The 25,306-nt window shown below is 34.9% G+C and overlaps 1 non-coding gene across 1 annotated transcript; it reads right to left on the reverse strand.

Moving 5' to 3' along the window:
* Window positions 1-841: 841 nt before the first annotated feature.
* LOC138811594 (U6 spliceosomal RNA) lies at window positions 842-948 on the reverse strand. Its single transcript, XR_011367439.1, has one exon. It is a non-coding gene; the product is annotated as a U6 spliceosomal RNA (small nuclear RNA).
* Between the last annotated feature and the right edge of the window lie 24,358 nt (window positions 949-25,306).

Raw genomic sequence — 25,306 nt, forward strand, 5'->3', positions numbered from 1 at the left:
TACAAGTACACGCCCCTCCCCACTTCCCCTGCCTAAATTGTAAAGTTCAGTTTTCAACATAGTGTCTTGTGCATCTCATTGTTACAATGGGTCAACCTGAATCCCTATTTCAGCATTTTGCTTTTTCCCTTCCCCTCCCCCAAATTACAGGAGCGTATATACAAGAGGTGGGCACACCAAATTCAAATACAGTGAAAACAGGGGTTATAGCATGGGGGAGCAACATATAAAGAAACAAAAAAAATCACATAGCCTGTTATAAGTACGTTAGAACAATAGCAAGAAAGAAAAAAAAACAGTTGTGTTCCTATTTGTGGGTTCATTTCCCTTAACAACATCTTATCTGGTCATATGTGCATAGATTTTGATCTTTTCTGCTTATCCCAGTTATATTAGTTATTAAAAATTAGGGAAACCCTGTGACCTATGTTTCTTTGGACTTAGCTTACATCACTTAATAATTTTTTCCAAGTCTTTCCATTTTCTAACAAATTGGGTCATGCCATACTTTCTCATGGAGGCATAGAATTTCATTGGTATAAATAGCACATGTTCTTGATCTATTTATCTGATGAAGGGCATTGGGGTTGGTCCTATATCTTAGCTATCTTAAACAATGCTGCAATAAATATAATTGTGATGGCAGTTTTAGTACCGTCTTGTTTGTGATCTTTTGGGTAAATGCTCAAAAGTGGGATTGCTGTGTCATAGGGAAGTTCTATGTGAAGTCTTTTGAGGAACCTCCATACTACTTTCCAAAGTGGTTGAACAAGTTGACACTCCCACCAAGAGTGCAGTACAGTTAACTTGTGGCCACATCCCCTCCAGCATCTGTTGTTGTGAAAGTAGGTAATGGTACAGGAATTTGCCTGCAATCCTTGCACAGGGGTCATTCAAATCTTCTCTGTATAGTTCCAATGTTAGAGTAAGTGATGCTGAATGGAACATAGAACATGTTTTATATATAAAATGTAATTGATTTTCTTAAACTAGACAATTCAACAAAAAGTAAGTTTAAAAGAATTTTCATGAAATTTTAGAACCATGTACTTCTTAAATAAGCACACATTTAAGATTAAAATCAAGATTGACATGTCAAAAACAAAATAATTCCAGATATTTGTTGTTCAAGAGATGTGTAGGAGGAGAAATTAAATTATTCTATACAAGGCACCTGTCATAATGAACACTGCAGCAAGTGTTAAGTTTTGTTAAAAGTTTTAATGGTTTAAATATATTTAATTATGGGAATTTGCTTATATATGCTAAAACAAGGACTGTTTGGCAGGTAATAAAACTTTTCGATAAAATATTTAAGATTTATGGTAACAGAACAGACATATGCTACTATGTATGTATATTTAAGAGTTTATAGGAACATTACTAATCAGAAGTTGCCAAGTCTTTATGTAAAGGAGCAGAATAAAGAGTTAAGACTTTGTTAACTACACAGTTTCTGTTAAAACTACAGGGCTTCCTTATTTTATTTTATGTTTTTTAATTTTTTTGGGTCCGGTCGTGGGGCCTGAACTATGGGCCTGGGCGCTCTCCCTCAGCTCTTCAGCTCAAGGCTAGCATTCTACCACTTGAGCCACAGCGCCACTTCCGGCTTTTTTCTTTTTGCTTATGTGGTGCTGAGGAATTGAACCCAGGGCCTCAAGCATGCAAGGCAAGCTCTCTACCACTGAGCTACCTTCCCAGCCCCTGCCTTCCTTATTTTATATGTTAGCGAGGAACAAATGATGATATAAGACATATACAAATGATTAGATGAGCCATAAAGAGTAATCTTAGTGGGTAACTTTAAAGATTACTCATAACCTAAAAACCTCTTGTTGAATACCATAACCTTAGCCCATTTTAAATGTACAGGGATATGAGAAAATAGTAAAATCTAATAGGTAATACCCTTCAAATACTGAAAACACTGATAATTATTTTAGTTTTTATTTTAATCATTAATATTTTTATTGGTTTTCCTTATTTGTAGCATTGTTTTCCTTGTAATATAATACAACTTTTTGAAAGTCGTTATTAGGAGGTACATTGAGAAGGTTACTGGGATGGCCGAACCATTTTTTATAGGGCATGTGAATTTACAAAGAGGAAAATTAAGAACAAAATATTTATTTAAAAAAAAAACGATTAAGTAGAGTCTGAATCAGGAGTGTTGATAAATATACACACCTAAAACTTTAGCCCTAGGCTGAAGCAGTGGTATTACAGAGTTGAAGCCACAAAAATGAGAGACTGTGTTTTGTTTTGTTTTATATTTTGATTTTTCTGGTCATGGGGCTTGAACTCTGGGTCCTAGGTGCTCTCCCTCAGCTCCAAGCTAGCGCTAACACTTGAGCCACAACACACTTCCATCTTTTTCGGCTTATGTCATGCTGAGGAATCAAACCCAGTGCATGCAAGGCAGGCACTCTACCACTGAGCCACCTTCCCAACACCTGAGAGACTGTGTTTTAAAAAATCATCTAAACAATAATTGCTTTCTTCTTTGGGATATATAATGAAATATATTAATATCTTTTTATGTCTTTGTGAATTGTCATACTACTAACTTCATCCACTTTATCCTTTTCAAAGTGATGAAATATTTCTGAGAATTTGCTTCTGTGAAGATTGTTTTTGCATTTATAATTTCTCCTGAATCATTTTTATTTTTATCAAAATAACTTTATATTTCATGTTAATGGGTTAACATACATCAAATACCTTCAAATGTACATGTAGAGTCTAAAGATAGCAGTATGAATATTCTCATACAGCTCTTGTTTATCTGTTATGCACTTTCAGTATTGTGATATTTCTCTTTCTCTTTCACTCTCTCATTTCCTCTCTTTATCTTTCATGCTCCATGTCTGGTACTTAGAATTTCTGCTGGTCTACTATTATCCTTCAGAATCCACTGGTGGTGTGGAAAAATGATAGCGACCATCAGTTACCCTTGCATTCTTTAAGAGTTATAATAGTGACGTGATGTTATTCTTTCCTATTCTAAATGGCAAAACAACAGATCTAGGAATTCCTTTTCACTTTTACTACTATTACAAATTTTTCTCATAAGAATCATTGAGACGTTAGGATACTTTTAACCTCTGACCTAAAAGTTCTCTTTCTTTTACAAACCAATTTTTCTTCTATTATCAGTGAATACATATAATGAAAACAATGCTAACCTATGCAAAGTAGACCGAAGGTATTCAGGGATGAAAAACAAGGTTAATGGGGGAAGTGAGTACAAAAGATGTCTATCATACAACAAATACCCTCAGAGCAGTTTATCATGTACACATTGTGAGAGTGGCAATATGCTGGGAACTATAGATTGAATCACTGAACAACTGATATATATATATATATATATGCACATATATTTATATATGTATATTTATTTGTATATGAATATATGTGTGTATATGCCCGTCTATATGTAGACATGCATGTTACTATACACAAAAATACACACATACCTATACACATGTATACATGCACACATAGAGAAGGACACATAGCTACAGACAACACAAGTTTCACTAGTTGTTGAATATGCCTTAGACAGAATGCTTGGAACCAAATATCTTTTAAAACCAAATATCTCTTAAAATGGTTTTGACAGATTCGATTTGCAAAATGCAGTACAAGTGATAGCAAGTCACTCAGAAATCTCAGTAAGAAAACCTCATATGGCATCTCCCTGCTCCCCAGGGAATGTTGTTCTTGTAAACACGCTCAATAAACAAAGTAGCAAGAAAATACCCCGGTACAGAATAAAGTTATAAGGCTTTAAATGACATTCTTCCTTGAGCTCTTTTCCAACAGCCAGCATCAATTCCTAAGCAGAAGTGTGAATTCTGAAAAGATGGGAGCTCAGCTCAACATTTCACCAACCCATTTGAAAAGTCTTATGTGAGGAATACTTACTGAGAGGTCTTGCTGATTTCCTAGCTAAGAAAATAAGAAAAAAAGAAAGTATTTTAATGCATTAAAATTTGAGAATAATTTGTAACCTGTCAATAAATGTGTAGAACACAATTATAACAAAATGAAAAAAAGTGATGTGCATATTATTTATGTGCTCTTGGACTTGGCGAGTGATTTTAGGTGTATCTATACAAGTAGAATCAGCATAAATCAAGCCAGCAATTCTTCATTTAAGATACAAGGAATGGATACAGGTTGACCCATTGTAACAATGAGATGTACAAGACACTCTATCAGATGCGGGCGGGGGGTGTAGAGAAGGGTTGGGGGGGTGGAAGGAAGGGACGGTATGGGAATAAACAAGGAGAGGATAAAAATGCTCAGTAAGAAATGTACTCATTACCTTATTTATGTAACTGTAAACCCTGTGCACAGGACATTTACAATAAAAATATGTATTAGAAATATACAAGGAAAATTTCTGTACATATAGGAAGTTGTATTTGTCACACAATATCAGTAAGGTATTGGTTTTAGGACCACAGGCATATTAAAATTTTTCATGCTCAAATTCTGTACATGAACACAGTATATTATTTACATTTGAATCTGCCCTCAACCTAGTGCAGTGTAATTGCTATGAAAATTTTTACTACATTCTATGTTTGTAATGAAAAATAAAATCATATCCATTCATACAATTTTTTCAGATAATATTTTATTGTGAAAATATAGTAAACAGTGGGCCCAATTACATGTGCAAGGAAATGAGCATATTTCTCATCAAGCTTTTTTGCCTCCTCCTTTGTTTCCCCTTCCCATCCTTTCCCGTCCCCCCACTCCCCCCCCCCGTAACCCCCCCTAGCCAAAGTTGTAAAGTTCGTTTTTCGACATAAATCTTGTACATCTCATTGCTGCAATGGGTCCTCATTTGATTTTTCCCTTCCCCTTCACAAATTATACCAACATAAAATACAGTGAAAGCAGGGGTTATACCTTGTGGAAGGGACATACAAAGCAAGAAAGAAATCATCTTATAAATTTGTTAGAAACAATCATAAGAAAGAAAAACATTTGAATCCTTACTTTAGGGTACATTTCGCCAAACATCAACTTATCTGAACGTTTCCGCTTGTCTCAGACATAAACTAGGGATTGCAAGTAAGGGAAACCAAGGGAACTATGTTTCTTTGGGCTCGGATTACTTCACCTAATATACTTTTTCCAATTCTTTCTGTTTCCTAACAAATGTGGCAATGTCATTATTTCTGATGGAAGCATAGAATTCCATTGGGTATATAGACCACATTTTCTTGATCCATTCATCTACTGAAGGGCCTCTTGTTTGATTCAATATCTTAGCTATGGTAAATAATGCTGCAATAAACATAGTTATGATGGTAGCTTTAGTATGGTTTTGTTTGTGATCTCTAGGGTAAATGCTCAAAAGTCTGATGGCTAGGTCATTGGAGAGCTCTATGTAAAGTCTTTGAGAAACCTCCATACTAATTTCCAAAGTGGCTGAACAAGTTTACACTCCCACCAACAATGCAGTAAGGTTCCCTTCTGTCCTCATCCCTTCCAGCATCTGTTGTTATTAGAGATCTTGATTATAGCCATTGTATCTGGGGTGAGGAGGTATCACGATGTGGTTTTGATTTGCATTTCTTTTCTGGGTAAGGATGTTGAGCGTTTCTTCATGTGTTTACTGGAAATCCTACTTTCCTATTCACAAAAGATTCCCTTTAAGTTTTTAGTCCATTGATTTATGGGGAAGTTGTTTCTTTGAGGATTTGTTGTTGGGGGATTTAATATTTTTGAGATCCAGGTATACTTTAGATATGAGGCCCTTGTTCTTTGTATGGCTAGTGAAGATCTCCCAATCCCTAGACCTTCTACTGATCGTGCTAGCTATGTGTTTGACATGCAGAAGTTATGCAATTTAATGCAATCCCATTTGTCCATCCTTTTTTTTTGTTTTGTTTTTTTTGTCTTTCTGGGTCTCTTTAAAGAAAATATTGGTCTGTGCAAAGGAGACCTAGGGTTCTCTTACTCCATCCTTTAAAGTTTTCAGAGTGTCTGCTTTGACTCTGAGGTATTTGGTCAATTTGGAGATGATTCTGGTGCAGGGTGATATATAAGGATATAGATTTTGTTTTCTACAAGTAATTTACCAATTTTGCAAGCACCATTTACTAAAGAGGCTGTCTTTCTTCCATTATACTTTTTGGCTTCTTCATTGAAGATTACAGTGTTCTAGGTCTGTGGATTCATTGCTGGGTTTTCAATTCTATTCCATTGGTCATGAGGTCTGTTCTTGTGCCCGTAACAAGCTGTTTTGAATATTATAGCTTTGTAGTAGAGTTTAAAAGTTGGTATTGATATTCTTCCAGCACTATTCTTTCTGTTAAGGATTGTTTTTGCTATTTGGGTCTTTTAATTGTTCCGTATGAATTTTTGCATTGCGTCTTCTATTTCCTTGAAGCATCTGGTAGGAATATCGATAGGTATTGCATTGAATTAGTAGATAGCCTTGGGAAGTATTGCCATTTTCACGATGTTTATCCTTCCAATCCAGGAACATGGGAGATTTTTCCACTATCGAATTTATGTTTTGATTTCCTTTTTCAAGTTTATAAAGTTTTCATCACAGAGATCCTTAGCTTCTTTGGTTAAGTTACTTCCTAGGTATTTTATTGTTGTGGAGCTATTACAAATGGAGGTGCTTTCCTGATTTCAGCCACACTTTTCTCATTGTTGGAATCGAGAAAAGCCACTGATTTTTTCAGGGTTAATTTTATACCATATTACATTGCCAAAGTTTAGAATCAGCTTGAAATACTTGGGTGTGGAGACTGTGGTATTCATTAAACACAAGCTAATGTCATCTGCAAAGAGGAAGAGTTTTATTACATCTTTCCCTATTTGGATCATTTTTATATTTGCCTCTTTTCTTGTTGCTGTAGCTAGTCATTCTAATACTAAATTGAAGAGAAGTGAAGAGAGTGGACATCCTTGTCTTGTTCCTGAGTTAAGAAGAAATGGCTTTAGTTTTTCACCATTAAATTTTATGCTGGCTGTAGGTTTTTGTCATATACAGCCTTTATTGCATTGAGGAATGTTCCCTGGAATCCTAATTTTTCCAGAACCCTCATCACAAAGGGTTATTGAACCTTGTCAAATGCTTTTTCTGCAACTATTGAGATAACCATGTGGTTCTTATCCTTGCTGTTTCTGATGTGATGAATTATACCAGATTATTTGGTTATATTGAACCAACTTTGCATCCCTGAAATGAATACTGTTTGATCCTGGTGTATGATACTTGGGATGAATTGTTCAAGTCAATTGGCCAAAATTTTGTTGAGAAGTTTTGCATCAATACTCATCAAAGAAAGAGAACAAAGAAATGGGTCTATAGTTCTCTTTCTTTGATGAGTACCTGCCTGGTTTGGGGATGAGGGTTATGATGGCTTCATAGAATGAATTCGGTAATGAACTTTTTCCTTCAATTTCATTGAAGAGTTGAAGGAGTATTGGTGTGAGCTCTGACATGAAGGCCTTGTAGAATTCCGCTGTAAATCCACCTGGTCCTGAGTTTTTCTGAGATGGGAGGTCTCTTATTACTGTGTCTATTTCAATGCTTGATATGGGCCTGTTAAGCTGGTTTAACTCATCTTGGTTTACTTTCAGCATTACAATATTTGCTAGGAAAATGTCCATTTCTGCCAGGTTCTCTAACTTACTAGTATAAAGGTTTGATAAATATTCCGTTATAATGTTCTGAAGCTTGGTTGTTTCTGTGGTGATGTTTCCATTCTCATCTCTGAGTTTATTTATTTGAGTGTATTCTCTTCTTTTTCTCATAAGATTTGCTAAGGGTCTGTCAAATTTGTTAATATATCAAAGTACCAATTCTTTATCTTTTTGATTCTTTATGTTTTCATATTTGGATTCTAAATTGTTTAATTCTGATGTAATTTTAATGATTTCTTTCCGTCTACTGTATTGGCGTTTATCTTGCTCCTCTTTTTCAAGGTGGTTCAAATGTTGTTGGTTTCAGATCTCTCCAATTTGTTGATGTAGGAACTCAGAGCTATAAACTTGCCTCTAAGTACTGCCTTTGCTGTGTCCCAGAGGAGCTGGTAATTTGTGTGTTCATTTTTGTTGAATATCATGAACATTTTAATTACCTTTCTCATCTTTTCCATGACACATTGATGATTCAACAGTGTGTTGTTCAGCCTTCATGTGTTACATGACTCTCTTTGGTGGCTTTTGGTGTGGAATTCTAATTTTATTCCCTTGTATTCTAAAAGAATGCAAGGTATTACTTCAGTATTTGTGAATTTAGACAAGTTTGATTTGTTACCTAAAATGTGGAATATTTTGGAAAATGTTCCATGTGCTGCTGAGAAAAACATGTATTCTGATGCTGCTGGTTGAAATACTCAGTAGATGTCAGATAAAGCTAGTTGATCTATGCAGTTGTTTAGATGTGCAGTTTCTCTATTGAGTCTTTGAAGAGTTGCTCTATCTAGTAGTGATAGTAGTGTGTTAAATCCCCCAACATTTAATGTCTTTGTATCTATGTGATCTTTGAGAGAAAGTAGTGTTTCTTGCATAAATTTGGGTTTTCCATTGTTTGGTGAATAGATATTCAGAATTGTAATATCCTCCTGAAGGAGAGATCCCTTAATTAGTACATAAAAAACTTTTTTTATCTTTTGTGACTAATTTTAATTTGCAGTCAATTTTTTCAGATATTAGGATTGTAACTCCCGCCTCTTTATGGGGGCCATATGCTTGGTAGATTTTTTGTTTGTTTGGTTTGGTTTTGTTTTATTATGAAAATATCATACAGAGGGTTGACAATTACATGGGCAAGATAGTGAGTAAGTTTCTTATCAAACATTGTTGCCTCATCTTTTGTTTCCCCATAACATCCCTTCCCACCCCTACAGGCTCCTACCACCACATCCCCACCCGTCCACCCCCCACCCCACTGAAATTGTAAAGTACATTTTTAAATATAACTTCTTGTTCATCTTATAATTGTAATGGGTCCACCTGTAAGCCTATTTAAACAGTTGTATTTTTTTCCATTTCCTTCCACAAAATATATCAACACCAAATACAGTGAAAGCAGGGCTTATACTCTGGGTGATATACATACAAAGCAACAAAGAAATCATCTTATAAACATCTTAGAACCAAGATCTTAGAACATGCGGTTCATTTAACTTAACATCAAGTTGTCTGACAGTTTTTGTTTGTCTCACACATATACTAGTTAATGCAAATAAGGGAAACCATAGGATCTATATTTCTTTGGGACTGGCTTACTTCATTTAATATAATTTTCCAAGTCATTCCATTTCCTAACAAATGAGTCAATGCCATTCTTTCTGAAGGAGGCATAGAATTCCATTGTGTATGTATACCACATTTTCTTGATCTATTCATCTACTGAGGAGCAACGGGGTTGGTTCCATATGTTAGCTATGGTAAATAATGCTGCAATAAACATAGTTGTGCTAGTAGTTTTAGTATGGTCTTGTTTGTGATCATATGGTTAAATGCCCAAAAGTGGGATTGCTGGGTCACACGGGAGCTCTATGTGGAGTCTTTTGAGTAATATCCATAGCATTTTCCAAAGTACATGAACATGTTTACACTCCCACAAACATTGCAGTAATTTTCCATTCTGTTCAAATCCCCTCCAGCATCTTCAAAACTTTGGCAAAATAACAGAATATAAAATTAACCCTCAAAAATCAATGGTTTTTCTGTATGCCAACAATGAGAAAAGTGTGGCTGAAATCAGGAAAGCAACTCCATTTGTAATAACCTCACAAAAAATCAAATGCCTAGGAATTAATGTAATGAAAGAACTGAAGGGCCTCTATGATGAAAACTTTAAAAATCTGAAAAAGGAAATGAAAACGGATGTAAAAAGTGGGAAAACCTCCCATGCTCTTTGAATGGATAGATCAACATCCTGAAAATGGCAATACTCCCCAAGGCTATCTACAAATTCAATGCGATACCTGTGAATATTCCAATCTCATTCTTCAAGAAAATAGTAGAGGAAATCCAAAAATACATATGGAACAATTAAGGACCCCAAATAGCAAAAACAATCCTTAACAGAAAGATCAGTGCTGGAGAAATATCAATACCAAATTATAAACCCTCCTACAAAGTTATAGTAATCAAAACAGCTTGGTACTGGCGCAAGAACAGACCTCAGGACCAATGGAATAGAATTGAAAACCCAGAAATGAACCCACAGACCTATAGCCATCTAATCGTAGATAAGGGAGCTCAAAATATAGAATGGCAGAAAGACAGCCTCTTCAGTAAATGATGTAGCAAAATTGGTTAATCACTTGTAAAAAATTAAAGCTAGATCCTTATATATCACCCTGCACCAGAATCAACTCCAAATGGATCAAAGACCTCGGAGTCAAGCAGATACTCTAAAAATATTACAGGATGGAATAGGAGAAACCCTAGGTCTCCTTGGCACAGGTTGAAATTTTCTCAATAGAGCCCCAGAAACACAACAAATCAATGAAAGGTTGGACAAAGTGGATTATGAAATTGCAGAGCTTCTTCTCGGAAAAGGATATAGCTAGCAAGATCAATAGAAAGCCCACGGATTGAGAGAAGATATTTACTATCCATACAATGAACAAGAGTCTCATATCTAAAATATACCTGGAACTCAAAAAATTAAATCCCCAACAAATCCTCAAAGAAACAACTGTAGGATAAATAAATGGGCGAAAGACTTAAAGAGAAACTTCTCTGAAGAGGAAAGAAGGATGGCCAGTAGACACATGAAGGAATGCTAAACCTCCCTAGCCATAAAAGAAATGCAAATCAAAACAACATTGTGATACCACCTCACCACAATGAGAATGCTTGGTACATTTTGTTCTAGTCTTTCACTTTCAAAATATATTTGTTTTTATGGGCATGGTGTGACTCCTGAAGGTTGCATATAGAATAATCTTGCTTTGTAATCCAATTAGATAATCTATGTGGCTTAATTGGAGAGTTAAGCCCATTAATGTTGAAAGATATGACTGAGAGGTTTTTATGAGTTCCTGCCATGTTATCCAACTTCTTGGGCGCTGAGGCAACTGTGTTCTTCTTATGGTTCTTGGATTCTCACTTTTTGTGCGGTTTCTTTGCTCTTATTGTGGTCTTGTTGGTTTTCTATGTGAGGAAATCTTTAAGTATCTTTTGTAAGGTTGGCTTGTTGGAGATATATTATTTCAGCTTTTATTTGCTATGGAAAATTATTATTTGACCTTCGGTTATGAAGGAGAGTATAGCTGGGTACAGTATCTTGGTTGATAGTTGTTTGTCTTTACGACATGGTATACATCATTCCAGGCTCTTCTTGCTTCAATTGTCTCTGCTGACAAATCAGAGATTATTCTAATTGTTTTCCATTTATAAGTGGTTTATCTTTTCTCCTTGACAGCTTTAAGGATCTTTTCCTTGGTCTGAATTGATCCTCTGAGGATTTTAATGTCATGGTGGCATGTACTATTATGGTCTTGTCTATTTGGGGTTCTAAAATCTTGTATCTGAATAGGCCTAACTTTTTGCATGTTTGGGAAGTTCTCTGCTAACATCCTGTTAAATGAATTTCCTAAACCATTAACTTCTGTCCCTATGGGCTCCTCTATACCCATTATCCTCAGATTAGGACTTTTGATGGTGTCTTCCAAATGTTGAATAGATCTTTTATAATACTTGGATTTGTCTTGCATAGTTGTATGTTCTTTCACTATAATATCTAGGCTATCTTCAATCCCCTTGATTGTATCTTCTACATGATCAAATCTACTGTCAAGACTTTCTACTTTGGTTTTTATTTCTTTTCCTTCTAATTGGTCAGCTTTGATGGCTTCAAATTCATTGTTGGAACTTTGTTTTAATCTTGTATAAACTTTTTACTTCCTTAATTTGGTGTTCAGAGTTTATTCTCAAATCACTTAGTTGATTGGCTATGTTTCCTTGGATTCCCATTCCTTCTGTAGGGCTCCATTCAGCATTCCATTTGTGATCTCCGTGAATTCCTTCAGCTGTCTGTTTGTGGATTCCATGAATGCTTCTATTGATCTTTGTCTAGTGTCATCCCACTCTCACAATGCCTCTATTAGTCTTTGATTAGCTTCCTCATCTTCACACAATTCCTGTAGTTCTCTTTGACTGTTCTCAGCCTCCTCATGCAATTCCTGTCTTTCTCTTTGACTGTTCTCAGCCTGTTCACACAATTCCTTAATTTCTCTTTGACTGTTCTAAACCTGTTCACTCAAGTCCTGTATCAATCTTTGAGTAGCTTAATCACGTTCACAAGATTCCTGTATTATCCTTTGTTTTGCCTCCTCTCTCTCCTTATTATGTTCACACTGAGTCCTTTGCAGATTTTAAATCTTTTCATTCACCATGTTCACCAGTAGTATTTGTAGATCTTTTAGGAACTCTCCTCTGGATTATTCATGAATTGTTCTGTTACCAGATGTCATGAGTGGGACTTGAGATACCCAGACCTGCCATTTTTCTTGTGTTTTGCTGGCTTGTTCTGCCCATTTTGTATGAAAGTAACACCAATTTTGTGCTAGAACACTGTTTTAAGGCAAGCATCAACCAAAGTACTGTAGTTGCACAATCAAAATGGCTGCAGATACAATGTAGTTAATCAGATACGATCTATTCAACATCAAACAACTATGGATTTATGGGCTAAAAATAGCAAATATAAATTTGGCAAACCAGAAATTTTTAGTTTTAAGGAGAAATGTGTTGAAAAATAGGATTAGAGGGATGTAGAGAGGTAAAAAAAGAGTGAATTTAACCAAATCCTAATCGCAGAGAGGGAAATGGATTGGACAGAATGATAGGAGAGTGAGTAAAACAAACAAACAAAAAAACAAGAAAAAAATGGAAAAACAAAAATTTAAATTTAAAAATGAAACACGTAAAAATTATATAAGTTTAAAGAAGTGATGTTGAGAGAAGAAAAGGATAGGATGAGAAGAGGGGAGAGATAGAAAGAGGTATGAAATACTAAAAAATAAAATTTCCTATAATTAGTTACTTGAAAATTATATAGGTATAAAGATATAATACTGCTAATGAAGAACTTACGCCTGAGGTTGTCAATTGAGTGATAAACTTCTGGATTAAGTATGTACACAATGGGGCATAAGGTCTAATAATCAATGGCAGGTATATATCTGGGGCTGAGCAAAACAGCAATTAAGTCATGTAAAAAAGGAAAAAAATAGAAAAAAATGAAAAGAATTAAAAAAGGACTAAAAGGTCAAAAAATAAAAAACATACACACACTCACAACTAAAAATTTATGAGAGAAAAAAATAGATTAATAGAAAAAGTATTTTTCAAAAAAATTAAAAACGGTAAAAAAAGAGTTCTTTGATTTCTTTTTGGTGGGGGAGGGTGAGAATCGGAAAATCCTGTATCTCCACTGTGTCCCTAAACAGTCTCTTGGTGGAGTCTCTGGTCTGCTTGTGGTGGTTGTTTTTCCACTGGCTTGATTGGTTTCTTAAGTTAGTTTGTTTGAGCAGGCAGAAAAATGCTCTGCATTACCCAGGATTTTGTGATCTGCCTCCCAGGCTAGTTCAGTGTGAAGGCAATCTACTTCGAGTATCACAAAAGAGGGAGATGGCTGTTTCCTCTAGTTTGGAGATGCTGTGATGAGGCTAGGTTCTGGGTAGGGTTGAGGCCTTTCAGCAAACAGTAGTTTTTCCTGAAGGGTTAGCTCCTGAGACATTCACAGAGGTCAGCCTAGAGACATTCTTAGGTTTTTTGTTTATTAAATTTCAATTGATTGTCTAGGCTGCTGTAGGGAGGGGCAGCCACTGACTCTGTTTACCCAATGTAGAAAGTCACTCGTCTGGAGGCTGAGCAATCTCGGTTTGGGATGTGTGACTTTGCCCTGGGTGGAGTTGAGCCTGGCAGGTCAGGTCAGGTTCCTGTGAGCAGTTAAATGACTCTTTTATTTTCGACCAAGGCTTGAGTTGGAGGTAGTTGCTCAGTGGGGCTTTGTCAGGATCAAAGATGGAGATCTCTGGTGATGGGGGAGGGGTGGCCTTCCCTCCTTTGCTCGTTGAGGAGTAAGGATGTCAGGGTTCTACTCACACCACAGTCTTGGATCCTGGGCCGTCTCTGTTCAGTGATCTGCAGGATGAAGATATCTGCTCCTTGTCAGTTATAGCTGGTGTTGAGCAGAATCTGCTCTCCTGCTGCTTCTGGCGTCTTTGTCCTGGACTCTCTCAGGTTTTATTTTTGTTTTGTTTTGTTTTTAAATTGTGAAAATACCATACAGAGAGGTTACAGTTACATGGGCAAGGTAATGTGTGCATTTCTTATCAAGCGTTGTTGCGTGCTCCTTTGTTTCACCTTCCCATCCCTTCCCATCTACCCCCACCTCCCAGGCAAAGTTGTAAAGTTCATTTTTCGATATAACACCTTGTATATTTCATTGTTGCAATGAGTCCACCTGTATCCCTATTTAAACAAGTTGTTTTTGTCCCTTCCCCTCCACAAATTATACCAACATAAACTACAATGAAAGCAGGGGTTATGCCGTGGGGGAAGGACATACAAAGAACAAAGAAATCATCTTATAAATATGTTAGAAATAATACCAAGGGGGGAAAAACATTTGAATACTTATCTTGACATTCTTATCTCCAATAAACCACCAGAAACTGGAAGTAGACCTATGTCTCAAGCAGTAGAGCTCTCGCCTTGAGCTGAAGAGCACAGGGATAGCACTTAAGCCCAGAGTTCAAGCCACATGACTTACCAAAAAAATATGTCTACATATATATATATATGTGTATATATATATATATATATATGATGAAATGAATTACATTTAAAATTAAATAAATATTTAAGATACACATTTAAATCATAACTAAATATATGATACTTTTATATTATATACATATATTTAGATATATAAAATCATATTGTAACTGTATGTTTATAAATATATTTGTAATTTATTTCCAAATAGTACATCTGAAGATTTTGGGGAAAATGTAGAGTTTCTAAAGACTTACTACTGACCAATCATATTTTTCACTAATAAAAAATGTCTAGAGTACTAAGACAATGATTATGAAACAGAGTAGCTTTTTATTCCTTATGATTTTGGATTAGAAACATCTATTTGTTGGTATGAAACCTAAAAAATATGATCTTGAAATCACACTCAACAAACTGGACTTATACATTAATTTATCAACTTACAGGTCGTAAACTTTTATTTGAATCCTGTTTCTCACAGTGTCCATTTCCCTAGAGTCAGCTACAGGTACAAACATGCATGCATTTTCATGCTCACATACACCCCCATACTCATATGACATACTAAATGTAAAACTGTAATAAAAAATAATATTGATACTGAAAAAGAACTCCTTTGCAAATGTAATTAAATTTTACTTTTTGAATATAATGCATTACTGAAATACTAATGAAAGAGCAGCTGAGAGGATGTTTCAAATACTAGAGTGCCTGCCTAAAGAGCATGTTTCTCAGTCCAAACATCATTATTTCCATCCTTCCTTCTCCCACATAAAAAACATAAGTAGTTACAGACTCAACCTACATGTTCCTTAATCACTGATTGACTAAAGAAATTATAATATATATGCATATATGCACAATGATATATTATTTAGTCACACATAATAATGAAATAATTTCATCGTCAAGAAAATAGTTAGAACTGGAAACCTTCATATTAAAGCAATATGCCATAGTGTGAAAAACAAATACTAGATTTCTCATATGCAGACTCTAGACTCAGAAAATAAAATGAATGACTCAGGTGTAAAAGTTGGAAAGTATTAAATTTGGAAAAAAGTAAGAGAGGAGATTAAGAAAAATATTGTGGAGTAAATATATTCAAATATTTTATGTTAGTATGATGACAGAATAAAACGTGAGTATAAAAATAGGATAATGAAATTAATAAAAGGAATCTAATTTACCAAGTTACATTATATGGACAGATGTATATAACACAATTAAATACTTTGTGAAATTAATATTTGTTAATAAACAAAAATTCATTGAAGATGTTATAGATTCCTATGTTAATTTCCATTTTTTGCTCAGTTGTTTCCTTGATAAAGTAGAAGGAGATATTGGTTTTGCTCATTTAGAAAGACAATCTTGTCCAATTAGCATTAAAGTTATCTACTTCATTACTGTCAATGTGAAATTGTACAATCAAGTTAATAATTATATTAGAATATTTCCAATGCACTCTTCAAAATATTATCCCTATAGGTATATACTTTTTGCAATTTATTAAATATGTTTTCCTTACTTAATTACTATATACGATTTTCTGAATGTAGTTTGGTATATGCAACTAAGACATATTATAGCTGACCAGGAAAACAATTATTCAAAGAGTTCTATCAAAAATGCTTATAACGAAAAAAAGGAGGTAAATACAAATTATGTATATTTGAAGACAATACTTGGTTAGTCTTCTTCTCACATTCCCCATTCCCTTCTTGAGAATAATATACATTGTAAGGAAATATTTAGAATGTTTTGGAGAAATAGCTTGACTTTAAACTAATGAGTTACTCTATGAGGCATATTGTTTACTTTATGTCAAGAAAAGCTAAATTCTTACCTTATCATTTTCTTAGGTTTTATACTCAAGTTTAATCTCTGTTGGATGACAGGAAAAGATATAAACATTTTTTAACTGTGGCTAAATTTAGGTTGAGGAATCTAGGTACACCTGTACTCCTGCAGGTAGGCCTCATCATCATGAGACCATGAAATCAAAATGTTAACCACTGCTTCATGAAATCTTGCTTATGAGATTTTGTGTATTATAAACAGTGGTTATTAGCATTTGTTTTGTAATCAGCATCATTTCATGAGTTAGTAAATGAAGTGAGACATTATACTCAAAACAAAATTTAAGGAGGCATCCAAAATTAATTACCAAAATATACATCATTTAACACAATGTTTTTAAGATGCGAGCTAAAGTAAATAATTTAAGAAAAAAATCAACATGTAAAAGAAATACAGAATACAGAGTATGACGGATTTTTCTTTTACCTCAGTTGCAATATGGCTTGCATGATGACTTTTCTGGTAATATGTTTAATTAGGTCTTGATATTTAGTTAAAGTTATGTTATTTTGTATATTCATTTGTCAGATAAAAAAGGAAATGAATTTCATGCCAGTGTCAACATCCATAATGATGTTACAGTTGTATCCTGCTACTCCCAAATACCACTTAGTCCTAACTCTCAACATTAATGGACTTAACTCTCCAATTAAGCAACATAGACTGTCTAGTTGGATTAAAAAGCAAGATTCCTTTATCTGCTGCCTTCAGGAGTAACACCTTGATCATACAAACAAACAACTTTTGAAAGTGAAAGGCTAGAACAAAATCAACCCAGCAAATGACTCCTATAAACACGTAGGAGTTTCAATCCAAATATCAGATGAAATAGACTTCAAATTAAAATTAATGAGAAGAGATTACCAAAGTGGCTACATAATAATTAGGGGATCTCCCCTCCAGGAGATTATTACAATTCTAAATATATATTTGCCAAAGAACAGAGCACGAAAATTTATCCAAGAAACACTGCTTTCCCTCATACCTCACATAGATGCAAAGACATTAATTGCTGGCGACTTTAAAAAACCACTATCCTGACTTTGTAGATCAACTCGTCAAAAAACTCAATAGAGAAACTGCACATCTAAACAACTGCATAGATCAGCTAGATTTAACAGACATCTACCGAATATATCACCCAGCAGCAGCAGAATACACCTTTTTTCAGCAGCACACAGAATATTTTCCAAACAGACCACATTTTAGGTCAAAAAACAATCTTGTCCAAATTCAGAAATATTAAATTTATACCATTCATTTTCCCAGACCACAACGGAATAACGTTAGAACTCAACACCAAAATCCACCAAAGAACTTCCTGTAACACATGAAGGCTGAACAACACACTGTTGAATCACCAGTGGGTCATGGAAGAGATGAGAAAGGAAATTAAAATGTTCATGATATTCAACAAAAATGAACACATAAATTACCAGCTCCTCTGGGACACAGCAAAGGCAGTACTCAGAGGCAAGTTTATAGCTCTGAGTTCCTACATCAACAAATTGGAGAGATCTGAAACCAACAATTTAATGAGACATCTGAACCGCCTTGAAAAAGAGGAGCAAGATAAACGCCAATACAGTAGACGGAAAGAAATCATAAAAATTACATCAGAATTAAACAAATTAGAATCCAAATATGAAAACAGAAAGAACCAAAAAAACCCAAAGAAATGGTATTTTGAAAAATTAACAAATTTGACAGACCCTTTGCAAATCTTATGAGAAAAAGAAGAGAATACACTCAAATAAATAAACTCAGAGATGAGAATGGAAACATCACCACAGAAACAACCAAGCTTCAGAACATTATAACGGAATATTTATCAAACCTTTATACTAATAAATTAGAGAACCAGGCAGAAATGGACGTTTTCCTAGCAAATATTGTAATGCTGAAAGTAAACCAAGATGAGATAAACCATCTTAAGTGGCCCATATCAAGTATTGAAATAGACACAGTAATAAGAGACCTCCCATCTCAGAAAAGCCCAGGACAAGATGGATTTACAGCAGAATTCTACAAGGCCTTCATGTCAGAGCTCACACCAATACTCCTTCAACTCTTCAATGAAATTGAAGGAGAAAGTTCATTACCGAACTCATTCTATGAAGCCATCCCCAAACCAGGCAGGGACTCATCAAATAAAGAGAACTATAGACCCATTTCTTTGTTCTCTTTCTTTGATGAGAATTGATGCAAAACTTCTCAACAAAATTTTGGCCAATTGACTTGAACAGTTCATCCTAAAAATCATACACCAGGATCAAACAGGATTCATTTCAAGGATGCAAAGTTGGTTCAATATAACCAAATAATCTGGTATAATTCATCACATCACAAAGAGCAAGGATAAGAACCACATGGTTATCTCAATAGTTGCAGAAAAAGCATTTGACAAGGTTCAATAACCCTTTGTGATGAGGGTTCTGGAAAAATTAGGATTCCAGGGAACATTCCTCAATGCAATAAAGGCTGTATATGACAAACTTACAAACTACAGCCAGCATAAAACTTAATGGTGAAAAACTAAAGCCATTTCCTCCTAACTCAGGAATAAGATAAGGATGTCCACTCCCTCCATTTCTCTTCATTTTAGCATTAGAATGCCTAGCTACAGCAATAAGACAAGATGCAAACATAAAAGGGATCCAAATAGGGAAATATGAAGTAAAACTCTCCCACTTGCAGATGACATGATCTTCTCTTTAAAGAATCACACGCACTCCACTCCTAAATAACTCAAGCTGATTTTAAACTTTGGAAAAGTAGCAGGGTATAAAATTAACCCTCAAAAATCAATGCCTTTTCTGTATGCCAACAATGAGTAAAGTGTGGCTGAAATCAGGAAAGCAACTCCATTTGTAATAGCCCCACAAAAAATAAAATACCTAGGAATTAACTTAACCAAAGAAGTGAAGGACCTCAATGATGAAAACTTTAAAAACTTTAAAAAGGAATCAAAACAGAAATTAGAATGTGGCAAAACCTCACATGCTCCTGGATTGGAATTATCAACATCATGAAAACGGAAATCCTTCCCTAGGCTATCTACAAATTCAATGTGATACCTATCAATATTCCAACCTCATTTTTCAAGGAAATAGAAGAGGCAATCCAAAAGTTCATATGGAATAAGAATAAGAAGAACCCAAATAGCAAAATGATCCTTAACAGAATGAACAGTGCTGAAGGAATATAAATATCAAAATATGAACTCTACTACAAAGCTATAGTGATCAAAACAGCTTGGTCCTGACACAAGAACAGACTTCAGGATAGATGGAATAGAATTGAAAACCCAGAAATGAACCTACAGACCTATAGCACTGTAATCTTCAATAAGGGTGCTAAAAGCAAGAATATAAGAAAGACAGCCTCTTCAGTAAATGGTACTGACAAAATTGGTTAATCACTTGTAGAAAACTAAAGCTACATCCTTATATATCACCCTGAATCAGAATCAACTCCAAATGGATCATAGAACTCAGAGTTAAAGCAGACACTGTGAAAACATTACAGGATGTCATAAGAGAAACCCTAGGTCTCCTTTGCACAAACCAATATTTTCTTAATAGAGACCCAGAAATACAACAAATCAAAGAAAGCTGGAACCAATGGGATTGCATGAAATTGCAGAGCTTCTGAATGGCAATGGATATAGCTAGCAAGATCAATAGAAAGCCCATTGATTGGTAGAACTTCACTAGCCATACATCGGACAAGGGTCTCATATCTAAAATATACCTGGATCTCAAAAAATTAAATCCCCCAACAAATCCTCAAAGTAACAACTTGCCAATAAATAAGTGGACTAAATACTTAAAGAGAAACTTCTCTGAATACGAAAGAAGGATGGACAATAGACACATGAAGAAATGCTCAACCTCCCTAGCCAGAAAAGAAATGCAAATGAAAACCACATTGTGTTACCACCTCACCGCAGTTAAAATGGTTATAATCAAGAACCCTAATAAAAACAAATGCTGGATGTGATGTGAGCAGAAGGGAACCTTACTGCATTGTTGGTGGGAGTAGAAACTTGTTCAACCATTTTGGAATTTGTTATGGAGATTCCTCAGAAGACTCCACATAGAGCTCCCCTATGACTCAGCAATCCCACTTTTGGGCATTTACTCAAATGATCACAAACAAAACCATACTAAAGCTACCAGCATCACTATGCTCATGGCAGCATTATTTACCATAACTAAGATAGGGGACCAATCTAGACATATTCTTGATTGGATCAAGAAGACATGGTATATATACACAATGGACATTGCCCCATTTGTTAGGAAATGGAAAGATTGGAAAAAATTATATTAAGTGAAGTAAGTCCCAAAGTAAGTCCCAAAGAAACATATATCCCATGGTTTCCCTTATTTGCAATAACTAATATATGTCTGAGACAAACAGAAACTGTCAGACAAGTTGTTGTTTGGAGAAATGAATCCCAAGATACGGATTCAAAAGTTTTTTTTTTTCTTTCTTGTTATTGTTTTCAACATGTTTATAAGATGATTTGTTTGTTGCTTTGTATGTACTTCCCCCAGGCTATAAGTGCTGCTTTCACTGTATTTGATGTTGATATAATTTTTGGAGGGAATGGGAAAAACAAACTGTTTAAATAGGTTTATAGGTGGATGCATTTTACAACAATGAGATGTATACGATGTTATGTCGATAAACGAACTTTACAACTTTGGTGGAGTGTGCGGAGAGGTTGTGAGGATGGTGGTGGTAGAGGGATGTGTGGATGAGGGGAAGAGGGGAAGATGGTATAGAGAAATAAAGAAGGAGGAAACAATTGTAAACCCTCTGTAAGATACTTTCACAATGATAATAATAATAATAGATATCCATTTAAGTGTCTAAATATTTACATTAAATCCCATAAATTATATTCCTTCAATTTAGTGGCTAAAGTGTTCTGCAATCTAGGTATTTTTAAAAGAAATATTGTATGTTGTTTCCTTTGTGACAACATAATTGATAGACTTAAAATTTTCCTAAAACATGGCGGTCTGAAATGAGGTACAAGTTCTTGGGTTTGCATGCAAATCTTTTGGACAGCACTAATGTTTTAATCTTGAATGCTATTTGATTGGTAATTTTTTTTCATTTTTTTTATTTGTGAACATACTGTACAGAGGGGTTACAATTACATGGGCAGGATAATGCGTACATTTCTTACCAAGCATTGCAGCCTCCTCCTTTGTTTACCCTTCACATCCCTTCCCAGCCTCCCCTCACCCCCCCAATCCTAATCCTTCTCCTCCCTCCCCCCCCCCCCGTACCGACGTTGTAAAGCTCTTTTGGGACTGACAACTTGTACTTCTCATTGTTGTAACAGGTCCACCTGTATCCTTAAACGACTTGTTTTTCCCCATCTCCTCCACATGTTATACTGACATCAAATATAGTGAAAGCAGGGGTTATACTGTGGGGGAAGGACATACAAAGCAACAAAGAAATAATCTTATAAATGCATTAGAAACACATGCATGAAAGAAAACAAACATTAAAATACATATCTAAGGGTTCATTTTCCTAACATCACATTATCTGAGCTTTTCCGCATGACTCATACATATACTAGATATTGCAAATAAGGGAAACCATGGGAACTATGTTTTCTTGATCCATTCATCTCCTGAGGGGCATCTGGGTTGGTTCTATATCTTAACTATGGTAAATAATGCTGCAATAAACATTGATTGGTAATTTTTACAGGCTTTCATAGTATGAGAAGAAAAACAAAAGGCCATAGGACTATTTTTATCAGTTCCATTGTTGTATTAATTTATTCAAACACATACACACATACAAACCCACAGATATACACATGTGTAGTATGAAGACCCAGTCAGTCTGAAAGAAAATATTTTAATAGGAATTCCATAAAATATTTAGTCTGCTGAGATCTGCTTAGAATTTCTTGAAATATCTAATTACTTCCACCTTTGGACAAATCATTATCATTGGTGAAAATGTTGCCATTTGAATTTAGAATGCCGCAGAAAGACCTATGTGTTAAAGAAAAAATACTTTCCACTTCCTCCCAGATTGTGGATAATACCTGAATAGTTCTTCTGGAGATTAGGTTTTAGAGTGAAACCCATGAGAACATAGCCTCTCACATACTTTTCTCTTTTATCTTTAAATCATTCTAGGTAAAAAACATTTCTCTTTGACATACTTCCCACCTTGACATTGTCTTGTCACAGCCCTCCAAAGCAATAAAACCAACTGAACATACACTGAAACCTTCAGACTTGTAAATCTGAGTAAGCCCTTCTGCTTAATAAATGGACAATATCACTTATTATGGTAGGTTATAAAGCTAACACAGAAGTCTAGTCTTTGTAACAATGTAGACTGTACTAAAATATACTTCATTATAAAATATCTAATTCCATGTTGTATTTTGTGTTTTTGTTTCTGTTGATCCTAGGGCTTAAACTCAGGGCCTGGATGGTGCTTTTGTGTTCAAGGCCAGTGCTCTACATATAAGTTGAACTGGAACTTCATTTCCCCTGGTGGTTAATTGGAGATAAGAATTTAATGAAATTTCCCACTTAGGCTAGCTTCACACTGTTATGTTCAGATCTCAATCTCTTAACTAGCTAAGATTACATACTTCAAATTCCAGTTCCCAGCCAAGTTGCATATTTTGTGTAATTCCAATTCTCAGCAGTGTATAGATTTTCCTACTACAATATGAAAAAACAGAATCTACTAATGATATTTGTAAAGTATAAAATGAAGGAATTATTTTCATTCTTTACAAAATCAATGCAAAATCTCTGGTAAAATATTAATATTTTACTGTACCTTTCCTGCAATCAGTTTGATATAGTTTTATAATTATCAGGCCAAGTTTCTCAACATTCTACTGGAGAATTACGATTTCATGCATGCATGCATATGCATATGTGTATATAGATATCCAAATATCTTCCCTAGTGGATCATCAGAATTGAAACTGCTTTGTTTTGCTGTTCAGCTGTTGAACCTGGTCGGCTCATTCTGTGACAATACCTGTCCTCTTTCTCAACATTCCTTTATTTACTACACCATCAGCCTTCTAAAATAAGGTTCATTTTTTGGAGAAGGTTACCAGTCAGCCCAAGCAATATCTACCCAGAGGGTTTTAATAAATCAAGCTTTAAGATAGTAAGATAACATGAAGTGACAACTACAAAATTTCTACAGAGACCTAGAAAGTTATCAAAATTATATCTGACATTTTTCACATTTCTGCCTCGTTCTCTTCTCATACTTAAGAAAGCACTGACTAACACTATAAATATATTGCATTTATAAATTAAGGATTAGTGTTTTTTTCCAGCCTGAAGTCTTCTTTTCCATGGTTTTTGACATAAACTTTTGGGAGTTTTTTTTTATTGTTATGGGATTCCATTCCAAACAAGCCATGTATATCAAGAAAGCCAATGTTTTCAACTCAGAATACTAAACATAAGAGGGAGAAAATTAAGGTTAGGTATATATGTTAAGCACAAATACAGGCAATATCCAGACATTTTGAAATTGTATACCTTTACTAGATAAAGTGGCTCAAACCTATAATCTTATGTACTTGGGAAACAAAGATTAGAGAATTCCAGTTCCAGGCAAGCCCAGACAAAAAAAGAAGTTTCAGAAACTCTAACCATTTGCTCGGTGCAATGTTTTCTTGCCTGTTTTAGGAGGATCACAGTCCAATAAGGCCCACGCATAGTGATTCTACCTCAAAATAAGTAATCCAATTACAATTTGCAGGTAGGACAGTAGTAGAGGTGTTGTTTCACAAATACAGGGTTTTGGGTTCAATCTTCCCGTACCACTAGGAATTTAAATGTGTGCCAGGGTAAGAACGGCATGTCTAAGGTCAAGACTTCATGCTGGTTTTACAAGCTCTAATAAAAACTTTACCTCTTTTGTTAATTTTGAAAGTATAGTCATAATTTCCATGGCCAAACCAAATAATTTCCTATTAGAGATTTTCTTTTATCCACTAAGGAATATGTTATTTGTTGGATACTTTCCCACTGAAGTCATATTAAAATCGAAAACTCGTTCACTGCATGTGGATACAGTATCTCAAAGGTAGCATTTAAGTTGAATTCTCCTCCAAGAGAAGCAGAAGGAATTGAATATACTAAGGAAAGAGGTCTCAGAAGAAGCCAATTCTTATCTTGGAGTTCTAGTTCCACCAACTCAGAGGCAAAGTATTTACATTATTAATGCTACCCAATCTGTGGTAGTTTATTATTATAATTACTAGAAAACATGAGGAATCTATAAGACATGAAAAGTCATTGACGCTTGGGGTCCATGACTCATCTCTATAATTCTAGTGTTTAAGAAGGATGAGACTTGAGGGATAATGGTTTTCAGGCTGGTAGGAAAGTTCATGAGATTCTATCTCCAAATAACTACATGGTTCTTATTGTAGATTTACTACTATTAGCAAACAAACTGAGAACATGAGGTATGTTCAAGCCCCAAACTTGGAGAAAGAAAAAATTCTTAGAAGAACACTATGAGAAACAGAGTTATGAATAGGATAGCAGAAACAAAAAACATAAACTTATTGATATAGACAAAGCTTCCCAATGTGAAATATGGCACAAAATGT

The sequence above is a fragment of the Dipodomys merriami genome, unplaced genomic scaffold (genome assembly GCF_024711535.1).
Source record: "Dipodomys merriami isolate MVZ:Mamm:240054 unplaced genomic scaffold, mDipMer1.0.p SCAF_538, whole genome shotgun sequence".
Classification (NCBI taxonomy): Eukaryota; Metazoa; Chordata; class Mammalia; order Rodentia; family Heteromyidae; genus Dipodomys; species Dipodomys merriami.